Raw genomic sequence first — 12,075 nt, 5'->3', positions numbered from 1 at the left:
TAGCAAGTACGATGTCCCGTAACGCGTAATAGCTTGTTGACTGTATTTTCCTTGAGAGAGAGAGAGAATGTAAAAATTTGTTACCCCGAGGTAGACGATCTTACCTCACTCCGTGAAATTGAGAGGGGGCTCGAGAGGGAGTCGAGCACTCAGGGGGTTAATAAATCGACGGTCGCGCGCCGTGCAATCAAACCCGCCGCGATCGGCCTCTGCAATCTGAGCGTACGCGTACATGAAATCGAGAAGAAGGAAGAGGAAGTAAGGGGAGAGGACCGGGAAGCTGCCGAAATTACAGCTATTATCGCGATAGAGGTGAGAACCGGCCGATGTTTGCTTAACCTGATCGGAAATCGACAAGAGGTCGAGAGTACACGATTCCCTCCCCTCTCCTCAAGAATGAGAGAAAGAGAGAGAGAGAGAGAGGGAGAAAAAAAGGAGCATCGTCGTTCACCCCGCAAAATTGGGGGCGGACTGTAACCATTTAACCCGCGAGTTAACGGGGCGTATCCCGCGAAACGGTGCAACCACGATTTACGATCTCACGTAATCAGTACAGGGTGACTGCGCCCGATCGTATTCCCTTCTCCAACTTTAGAACTATAGGTACTATATTCATAATTAGAAAGACAGTGAAGAAAAAATGATAAACCAAGATAGCTTTAAAGATTATCTATTATTAGTACAAAAATATCTTATTATTGCCTATTATTGAAAAGAAACGCGATCGCTTCGAGTCACCTTGTATATCTCCTTATGTCCTCGTCTCTCTTGTTCCTTTCGTGGCTTTCCCTCTCGGTTTCCCGCTGCTTTCATCCTCGTTCTCGACGCGCGCGGATTTATTATTTCTCGCGATGGTATTATACGATGATCGCCTTCGAAAGGCAGCAACGCGCACGCGTTAAGGTTGAACGTCTCCCTTAAATTGTTTGCGTTTGCAGACGGCGATGACGGCGAGGTAGAGCCTCTCTCCTGCATATGCACATATGCACGCGTCTACGAAAGATATCGCGTTCGCGTTTCCCGCCGTTTTTTCTGTCGCCTTTCTTTTTTTATCTAATTAAGGCTCATTAGCCTTTGGGGATCTAGTTTCTAGCTCGTATTATGTTAATTTCGATACGCGGCGCAGAAAAATTAATTGCGGTCAATCAACAAATCATCCTGTCGACAATCCTGCAAAACCGCAGGCGGCGAATAATTATCGCGTTCGAATATTTTTGCTCCGGTCGTGTGAGAATAGATCTAGATCGCTATCGTAACGCCGTTCTTAATTTATCCAATAATTACGTCATTAGGCGAAATATATTACGGTTACTGGCGTCGGATATTTGCGTCGCGTATACAAGTATTCGCAGTCGGATTAAATTCGCAAACGTTTTCGACATCTTATACGATAGGGATAGAGATGTATAATTATCGGGCGTAACTCAATAATTAAAAACACTCACCAGGACGAAGCAAGGTTTCGCGTGGCTCGAAGTCTCTCCGTTCTCCAAGTTCTTCGTCTTGAATTTCTGCGACAGACCACTCTGACGTTAAGTTTTCTCCGGATGTCGAGCGAATCCTTAACGGCGAATCCTTTCAGACTCCCTTGAAGTCGAGGAACGCGAAGATCCGATCGGATATTTGCGAACAGCTTGCGCGAGGTAAAATAGAAAAAAAAAACAACTGTCGCGCGAAATTACATGACGTGCACACTCGTCGAAATATGTACTATCGTTGACTCTCGAGATCCGAGCGAATGGATCCTCGACTAAGTATGGATAACGGTATCGGTACGAGTTTTTCGCGTTCTCGCGCCGAAGAAATGTCACTACTAAACCCTCTTCCTCGACACCAAGCCAGAGAAATCGATCGAGAAATTCGTCGGTCCAGGATAGCACGATCTCCGTTCACTCTCGACGTAAGTCATTCTAAAAGAATTCACGCTCTCACGTTACTGTTTTGTCGGAACGCATGATTATCTCTCCGCCGAGCTTCCGAGAAGATCCACAGATGAGAGCTTCCTCGAATCGCACACGTGATCGCACGAAGAGATCGAACCGGGGCAAATTTCAAAGAAAGCGACGCACTTATTACAATACACGTGAGAATGTTAACGCGAACGGATAGATATATATCAATATCCGCACACTCGGGGTCCCCTCGGAGGATATCTGTCCTGTCGAAGTCAGTCGTTGGCACTCGTTTCTCACCGCGGTAACGAGAGACGGGAAGAAGAAGAAGAAGAAGAAGAAGAAGATCGTAGGTGAAGGAAAGCGCAACAGGCGGATTATCTCGCGCGCTCCTCTTCTCGCTCGTTCTTCTTGCCTCTAGTCGCCGTTCCTTCGTGCGGAGAGAGAAACGCGAGACGCATAATTTGCGCGCATTACCGCCGAGATATACGATGGGTCCAGGGAGAGGAGCGGGGCTATACCTCACTTCCTTCCGATCGCGCTCTGCTGCCCTCCGGCCTCGCGAGAAGGGATGTGTGTTGCTATCCTCGTAATTATTCTCCTCTTCGTCGCTATCTCGACGCTCTCTCGGCGATAAAGTAGCGATCGCCGATCACGTCGATGTTCCAAGATCTATTGTCGAAGCAACGCCGCGCCGAATGATGATGATCGATGACGTTAGATTGCACGAGACACCCGCCGTCCTCGTCATCGTCGATTGAGACTCGCCGATGTCAATCATCGGCCGTCGGCGATTCGTGTCGTGCTCGCCGACGGCGGTCCTTCTCTCGCTGGAAATCGCGTCGAAAGTCCTTTCCACGATACTCTTTCGCCGAACGTTCTTTTCCGAGTCACTCTCGCAAACTCGGAGAAATTCTTCACCGTTTCGCTGACCAATGACAGGAACAAAAAGTTTCTCGAATAGCGAAATATTGGCTATAATAAACACGTGCGCGTTCCAAAGGATGTTTCCCTTTTTCTCCCTTTTTTTTTTTTGTCACCGTTCTCTAGTCATTTCCTCTCGCGAAAAAATTACCTTTTAAGTTAATCAGGCGCACCGTCAATGCTCGTTTATGTAAGCATACCAAAGAGTACTTGAAGAGCCGCGTGTTTCTCGATGTACACAGGGGGAGGATGACACTTTTTGAAACGTCAAACAAATACCGCGAACATACGGATAAGTACGGTGCGAAGGAAAACGTCAGCACGTCACTTTACGAGCGTCAAACTTTGAAGACGAGAACTGCACTATCTCTTCGATTATTATCGGCACACTGCTACGATTAATCGCGGCACTCTCACGAAATCTTTCGGATTGAAAAACACCGCGATTTCTTTCTCGAAGCGACGAAATGGTTGATTCCAAATTCGCGTTCCCGAATGAAGCGAGAGCGGCGTTCTCGCGCGGAAATCCGAGCACTGACTACTCGCGGCGGCGATAGGCGAGGCACGGCACCGCTCTCGGTCCTCCCGCTGCGCCGCTGAGCCGGCTCCTCCGGGGTGAGAGTGTCGCCGAAGAGCCTGAACGTTGACGAGGTTCAAAGTCGCGCCCGAATGATGCTCTTCACTGACACGACAAACACACGGTTCCCTTGGCGCAAATTCGACGGTAGCGTATCCGATGCGTAATGCTTTTTCGATCAGCTTGGATCTCGCGAGACAGCTCTCTCGCAGCGACGCGACTGCGAGCCGGTACACCAAGCCACCAACTCGCGCTCGGATCGAGCGATCGTTCGCCAAGCGGATGCCGTTCCGCTAAAAGTGAGCCGAGTCGCGCCGGGGTGGCGACTCGGCGATCGACGATGAGGAGTGCTCGGGTGATCGTGACCAGGTCGGCGGGACGACGCATGGCCATACGGAGACACCGTGATGGGACACGACGCGGCCACGGCGCGAGAAAGCGAGAGCGTTGTAGCTTGCGCGCCTTGCGAGTGCGATGTGTGTCCGGGCTCCTCTCTCGCCGGCTCGCCGCGCGACACGAGCGCGTCAGCATCGCTCGGCTCCTCACCACCATCACCACCACCACCACCATCACGATCACCACCACCACCACCACTATCGTCGTCGTCGTCGTCTTCGTCGTCCTCGTCGTCGTCGTCGTCGTCGTCGTCGTCATCGCACCAGACAGAACCCCAAAGCACGGCACGCTCCCACTCTCCCCGCGCGCGAGCACACTTCCCCACCATTGCGTCGGGATACCAGCATCCCCGATGATGGGATCTCGCGTCGGCACGCGAATAACAGACAAGTTTTTCGGTTCAGCCGGTTCCCGCGGTAGTCTATTCTCTCGATCTCTCGATGCAGCCTTTTCTCTAAAACGCGACGCGATAGTTAATTGTTTGTAACTTTTTTTATATAAATTTAATTACATGTAATTTGGAGTATATTTAACTTGTAATGAAACTTGGATTATATAAAACAGTAAAAAAAAAAGTGAATCTAATATCGCGAAATTTTATGGTGAAATGTATTCAATTTTCGCTTCCAAATGATAAGTAATCCGATATTTCTGGCCAAGTTGCAAGTGAAGTTCATTTTATTATTACGAAACGATGCATTTGTTAAATATTAACTTGTTAAATATTGAATTTATTTCCTTTTAGCCGCTAAAAATATTTACAGGCAAATGATAAAGTATTTGTTCGTATCTATTAAAGTGCGTCACTTATCAATGAGCAATATTAGATCGATAAATTTAAGTATAAAATTATATTCAAAATGCCTGGCATTTATATAAATAATGATCAATACGTAAAATGTACATTTATCGATCATTTTCACAGCTACAGCTTCTATATTACTTTCATGTCTTGTCATTACTTTTACACAAAAAGTTACCTGTCAAAATCGTAAGCAATTTCCCTCCAAAATCACACGATTTAAAGATCCCGAAGAGAAATTTATTTTACGCATGAGAGAACCAGCTTGACATGTATGTATACATATGTTTTTTTTAAACAACTTGATTTTTGCACCGCCACTGAATTAATCTCGCGTATCGATTATCCGCGATAACATCGCGTTTGCCACCTTGAAGCTGGAAATTCCGCCGTTATCGCGCCGATAACATTTCGTCACGCGAAAGCGCATACACGACACTCGTATGTACATACAACGCGCGATTTCGTGCCTTTCCGGCGCGGAACCAGACCACAGGTTTGACGTGCTCCGACCGAGCGGCCGAGATGCACCTGCGGATGCACGATGCATAAACATACTCGGGGTCCCGCGCATAAAACACTCCTCTCCCCCTCCATTTCTCGAGCGCGGTGGTGAACGACGTCAGACCAATCTCCGGCCACGCGAACTGTCTTAAACTACTTATTTCTTCGCAAGAGAAGACGCTTATCTTGATCCTGGAGCCGCGCGAGATCGCGCGAGGTTCGTCGCTCGCGTTAAAAATATATATATATACCGCGAAAGATTGCTACGTAGAGACACGCAAATTACTAACCTGCGCTTAATTGGCGGCGAAATTACGTGGGATCTAATTTTCGTTAAAACTCGATCCGCGCATTTAGTCCGCGTCTCAGCTGATAATTATTAAAAGATGCATCTACTTATACGAGGTGGACCAGTGATTAATTAGTCGATAGAATATCGACTAATAGTTAGATAATTAAAATAAATTTCGTACACATTTATCTTTATTTTGCAAGAAAATTATTTTATTTGACATATATATAGTAATGACAAAAAAAAAGTTAGAATTGATAAAATCTCTCGATAATAGAGCTTGACAATTTAAAAAAATATCGAACATACTAAAATGATTAACTTTGTTCGTTCGTCTGTAGACCTATCATGAGAGATTGGCGTAATCTTTGCCAGTGCATCTATAAAATTATCCACAACGCTCAATGCATTCAAACCCCTCGTTGAAAGCGCAGTTTTCACACATCAACGAGCTGATTTACTTCCGGCTTTTAACGCGAGCAAATGCGAATAACAGATTATATCAGACGATGTTAAACGATCGCGAATGCGCCAAGTTATCCGTTCGAAATTTAATGTCGCGAAAGCGCGAGAAAAAAAACATATCGAAATAAGTCCTAAAATATGACACGGCTCGGAGCGCTTCTCCCCTCTATATAAGTATTTGCGTGCGCGCAATCGATCTTGTCCAGTATTACGGGGGTCCTTATCTCATCTTTGGAGAACTCGTTTAAGACCCGTTTTGGCACCTTAGTTCTCCCGATTGCGCCCGCTTCAATTACCGACGCTCTTGTTCCAAGAATGGATACGTCCATCGTGGAATTTACGGGACCTGCCAATTTTATTCCTGCGCTTTTGCCAAACGACAAACGACTCCTGAGCCTCCAAGGCGCAATGTATAACGATGTTGGTGTGTGTGTCATTTTTTAAAAACGTCATTTCTTTCTATATAAAAAAAAAAAAAAACGGGAGAATAATTTCTACAAGAATTACATAATTTCGTAGAAAAATTCATTCTTATATCAAACATATTTGACATGAAATATGTTACGCCACAAGTTCTTTCGCGATTTAAGCCTCAGCCAACTATCAATGGATTCATTCCTACATCGCTCGCAAGAGCGGTTCGAGGATCGAGAGCGAGACTAGTTGCGATTCGTGACTTTCGCGTATTAATTTGGCAGGGGTTTGCGTGCCGCCTGTATACTCAGCCGCGTAGAGAAATAGGCATGCACTTAACACCTGTGAGTCCGCGATAAGTATACGCTGGCTGCTCGCACGAATGGCAGGTAGTAGACGCGGGTATCCTCACTTGTGCGAGAGAAAGAGGCGTGTATTCATTCCGGTGGAAAACGGCGGCTGCCCCGGGTTCGATGGGGTGTTAAGTTCACGAGGCACGTTAAAGTATACCGGATGTTTCGTGATGCGTGCACGATCTAGCTCGGTTGCCGCTGCAACTAGTTGCAGTTGCGAACGTTAACGCGTAACTACGTGTTGACGCTAAACAAAATACGCTATATCTCGGAAACGCTGGGGGCAAAGGTGACGTGAATACCGGAGATCGACTCGAAATTCTCTCTCAGATTTCGTCTACGAAGCCTTGGCGTTGATATTTGACACTTGTATTTTAACGAGTTCCTCTAGTATTTGTTGAATTTGTAAAATTTGATTATGCGATAAAATTTTATTATTTTTAAATACTAAAATGAACTTATATAAATATAAGTATACAAATAAGTTTGGGGCTTTTTGAATTAGAAATAAAGAGTTAAATGAGATGATGTGAGAGATGAGCGACATATATTTTAATATGATATTATATCTAAATTTTTTTTATAATAATCGTCATTTTTTATGCACTTGTCAGCAGCGAATCTTGCAAGTTTGAAGAGAATCGATAATACGTCTCTCCTCGCGTACATTTATATGCGTCGCAATCGCGTTCCGACTGTTGCATGTTGACGAAAACTCGTGATCGTGCGTAGAAATTTTTGTTTCTTGATCTCTTCGTCGGTCTTGCTTACGAAAGTATTGAACCATGAATATTCACGAGACGCATCATAATAATCGCATATAATGCCCGTGCATCACATACGAAGCACATATCGTCTCGACACTCGAGATGCCTGCGATACTATTCGAGTATAGATATTTCATTTTTGACGAGACGTTAAATATATAGTATAAATAAAAGTATATTGATATAATTTATTACGTCAAAGTGTCTCTCTGTCCAATCAATATTTCTCTCTCTCTTTTTTCAGCGCGATAAAATCCGATAGCGATTCACCAGCGCGATAGATCGATAAACTGTCTGAGATGGCGCGCGAATAAAAATTTATGTAAACAGATTCACGTACGTGTTGACAAAATAATCAGCTGATCGATATGTCAACACGCAACATCATTGTTTACGATTATTATTGAATATCTTTTGAGCGTTGCAACGCTTTGAAAAACGATTAAATGTATTTATCGTAAATACTCAAGTTTTATATGATAAGCGCATGTTTCAGACGCAAAAATTTCATCAAATGTCAATAAATTTCTTCTTTTTTTCCTTTAGCGGATTTAAAAACAAGGAATATTTTTCGACTTTATTAATTACTGCTGATTGAACTGAGAATTATGCATCGTTCGTGGCATATTAATCTGTCAGGAATACAACCATATATATATCTGACGCGAATACGTGATCTCTTACCTGCTCTCTAGTCCGTGCAAGGCGCAAATTAAAATCAGAGATGACCGTTTTGATATGCCAATGAAAGGTTACGCTTACAACGTGAAATCTGATCGTCCGCGCCGGAACGAAAACATGTCGATTGCATATTTCAGACGTCATAATTAAAGATTTTAACTTGAGCCACGACGGCTGAAATGACATCAGCTTCTCTTATTGTTAGAGACTCTTTAATCTAATATTAATATTAAAAATATGACACAAATATGCAAATTAATATGCTTTTGTTAATAACTAGAACAACACAAGCGCGCGCCATTCTTCGGTTTTATGTTAAAATAATGATATCTTTTAAAAAATAATATAAAGTTGGTTTAAACTCGATTAATATTTTTTCACAGAAATTAGTTGATTAAAGCGTTAATTTGCTAATTAAATTTTAAAATAATAATATGTCAAAAAATTAAAATAGTATTATGTTGTGAATAATATATTATATCTTATTCTAGATTAATATTTTTTGACAGAAATCAGCTGATAACTGTCAAAAATATTAATCGAATTTAAAGTATTATAACATTATATTTAAAACATATTATTATTTTAAAAATTAATTATCAAATTAACGCTTTAATCAGCTGATTTCTGTCAAAAATATTAATAAAGCGAAAATTTGCAAATTAAATATTCCAGCTTACATATTTATATTTATATTGTGTATGTTATAATTTGCTAATTAAATTTTAAAATAATATGGTAAAAGTTATAAAATAGTAATATGTTGTAAATAATATATTATAATACCTTATTCTCGATTAATATTTTTTCTTTCTAAAGCTATATCTTTTCGAACGAATCCCCTTCGAGTTTTAATTAATTATTAATATTAAGTCATGTATATAGTATTGCGCGCGCTCGCTATTAGAATGAAGTTGCCGATGTTTGTAGCTTCGGCCATTACCGAAACGCCGCGAGATCAGGCAGTTGGAGCTGCGTTCCGCTGTGATTAATTAGTAAGAATAATTGTTAGAAACGATTTCTGACCTTTGTATTGTAATATTTATCAATCGCATATCATAATTTCAACGTTAATATGTAGTCGTAATTGTTGGAAACGCATATTTCGCGAAAAATTCGATGCAAAATCTCTTGCCAACATAACTCAACTTAATATGTTTTCGCGCGCGCGAATGTGTTGCGATCCGTGGATATATCTATCGTTAATTCTAGCTTACATATTTATATTGTGTATGTTATAATGTGAAATAATAAGATTCTAATATATGTATGTATTTTATTTGTTACAGGTAGTAGGCAGCGGGAGTGCCGTGTAAAGTGTCGGGCGATCGTAATTATTCGTATTTTCGCGAGTGTCGTGAGTGCTACCATGGACCAAGAGAGGAGGAGGAGGCCCGGGGAGGCATCGGGCGACGTCGGGGCAACTATGAGGTATGCAAAATAAAACATTTTTTCTAAACTGTTTATGAGATATTCGACACACACATATGTATATACAACATAATTTGAATATTTTGCTTTCAGATCAATGTGCTGTGTACTACAACTCCACTATTGCACGTAACGGTGAGTGAGAAATTGTTTCTGTTTGTGATTCTTCCTTCGAGTTTCGAATTCGATCGCCACGCGCGATTGCATATAGGCTCCTCATCTATGCACGGCGGCGCCTGTCTATTTCAGCTGCAATCTTGCGGTTGGTATTCTGTGCGATGCGGCGACTTATTATTGCCTCTGGTGCGCCGAGCGATTTCCTCGGCCTTTTGACAGACCGACCGATGGAAGCGATGATGAGAGCACCGAAGCTAATTCGCGAAACGGTGTCGGATGCATCATAGAGCTTTCTGTCTCTCTTTCTCTTTTTCTCAGACTCCCCGAGCAAGAGTCACGCCCTCCTCGTTACCCCGAAGGGGCTCTGCCTCCCCCCCCCCCGCTATCCTCAACCTTCTATCTCCTCCTGGCGATAATATCTCGGCAAATACCGACCCGGGGAACCCTTTAGCATCGACCAGACTGCCGCCTGTGCGCGTAATGCCCTAAAATTAAACAGCCCACGGCGCCGAGGGCGACCTGCCCGTCACCCATCGTCATACCCGGTTCTCCTTGCCGCGCTGACTGGTCCCCGTATGATAAATAAAGATAATCCGAATGTCGATGACGGAGAAAGCGTCGCGTGAACGATCCCGGGTCTCTTCGCTTTTAATCCGAATGAATGAGAGATCGAGAACTCTTGCTGTAACAAAAATCTCACTTTTTTATTTATTGTTAAAAATTTTATATTCCATATTTTTTTTTAACGAAATTGCACGAAATATTCTCAGGGAAATACCACATCTGCGATTTCGTTCGCTCGCGACATTTTTTTAGAGGCTTCTCCAATTAAACGCGGCGCGTCGAGAGTGATCCCTTATTTTTCTCATCTTCTCGGATCGTTCAAGAGATAGGATCCAAAGAGGAACCGCGTTAATAGCGCTGAGCTGCATTCGCAGATGACGAACCTCAGCTGCGACGTATCGCGAGCAAACGAGGACAGAATTCAGCTGGCGGTTCGCGTGACTCTGCTTTCCGTGGCGCCGGCGTCATGGAGAGAAGATGCCACGAATTTAGCGGAGACAAACAACGATCATCGTCAGCGTGAATTCACTTTGTCTCGAGCATTTTGACGGATATCCTACTAGTCCACCGGCGCGTATGCAAATTTTCTTGATTCCTTTGCGTTGCAGATAGGACGTTCAATTCGCACCCTTGTCGCAATCGATACAGTCGAGCATGTAAAACACGCTGCTTGGAAATATACCTACATTAGAAATTAGGCGGTAATATGCGACGACGTTTTTACTCGGCTAATCACAATTTATCTTTGAAAGTAAGGCTTAATCTGTATTAAAATTTGAATGTCGATTACGCAACATGTTATTCTCGCTTCAAAACGACATCAAACGCTATCTGCGTATTAAACAAAAATAAATAATCAGAATCAGTTACCTCGACGCGTTAGAATGTTGAATACGCGAGGGGAATTAGCAGCTTCGTAAGCTTCTTCTTCGGGGCGATAATACAGTAAAAAATAGCGAAGGCTTCTCACACTATAAACGCCCAGTTAATAGCATGTCGGTGAAGAGCGGCGGTGACAGATTATTAGCCGGAGCATCTGCTAATGCAGATCTTCGCCGCTGTTAGAACGAGAACCCCGGGACCACCCTTTCAGCTTCGGCTAAAGATTTACGCCTGAACCTTTCAGATAGCATCTCCGACGCATTGTCGCCCGTTCGATATCCGATACGAGATCGCTTGTCGTGGGATCGTGGCCGTATGCCCGAATTTATAGCGAGACTCCGATCGGAAAACTTTCACAAGATTGGAAGGAGGGCCATTAATAAAAATAAATACATTCACACGTGTTTGTGTGGCGACTGTAAAATATTTTAAACATTTATCCCCGAGATTGACATTCTTGTCATCGCAGCGCAAGGAGCTTTGCGCGTACAATTATAATTACTTTTTATTAATAATTATTGAATGTATGGAATATATTTAAATTTTTATTTGTCAGTTTCGTTGAATTTTTTTAAAATTCTAATAAATTTCAACTCGTAAATGACGCTCGCGATTTTCTTTCCGCATTGTGGGGTCTCGGCAAGAGTTGAAGTGCGCTTTACGAGATGAACGGCTTACCGAAACGGACCGGCGGTGATAAATCAGAATCATTAGGGAATTGGCCGCGCCTTTCACGATTCCTAAATCGCTTCTTGCGGCCGTCATCGAGATTTACGCCCCATAAAAATCTGTATCGCCACACGCGGTTACCCGCTTCTTCTTTCTCGCCGCGCTCTTTCTCTCTCTCTCTCTTTATCTCCACCCGGCCAACCATCTTTTTCTTAAGCCGTGCGGATCGTGAATTACGAAGAGCAATCGGAGAGAAACGTCTTCTTCTCCACTTTCGGTGACCCATACCGACGAAAGCTACCTCGCCTCGCCGACGACGCAGGTTAACGGTAGTTCTTAATTTTA

General features: G+C 43.3%; 1 protein-coding gene and 1 long non-coding RNA gene across 3 annotated transcripts in view; one reads left to right on the top strand and one right to left on the bottom strand.

Moving 5' to 3' along the window:
- The window catches only part of LOC145934836 (uncharacterized), a 68,113-nt gene extending 63,014 nt beyond the window's left edge, over positions 1-5,099 (bottom strand). The window contains exons 1-2 of one of the 2 annotated variants that reach the window (XM_083035621.1): positions 4,770-5,099; positions 1,446-4,243 (exon numbers count right to left, since the gene is read on the bottom strand). The gene's annotated coding sequence lies outside the window, so the exon portion shown is untranslated. Of the gene's footprint in view, positions 1-1,445; positions 4,278-4,769 lie in introns of those variants that run through there. The other variant, XM_083035620.1, reaches the window with a different exon arrangement.
- The window catches only part of LOC145934839 (uncharacterized), a 162,625-nt gene that overhangs the window by 66,503 nt on the left and 84,047 nt on the right, over positions 1-12,075 (top strand). The window contains exons 6-7 of the long non-coding RNA XR_014425116.1: positions 9,357-9,498; positions 9,592-9,633. This is a non-coding gene — a long non-coding RNA (uncharacterized LOC145934839). The remainder of the gene's footprint in view (positions 1-9,356; positions 9,499-9,591; positions 9,634-12,075) is intronic.

This window comes from Prenolepis imparis, unplaced genomic scaffold, assembly GCF_030444845.1.
Source record: "Prenolepis imparis isolate NDT839.2.m4 unplaced genomic scaffold, iyPreImpa1.0 SCAF_4, whole genome shotgun sequence".
Classification (NCBI taxonomy): domain Eukaryota; kingdom Metazoa; phylum Arthropoda; class Insecta; order Hymenoptera; family Formicidae; genus Prenolepis; species Prenolepis imparis.
Note: the sequence above shows the minus strand (reverse complement) of the source record. Positions and strands in the feature narration are given on the sequence as shown.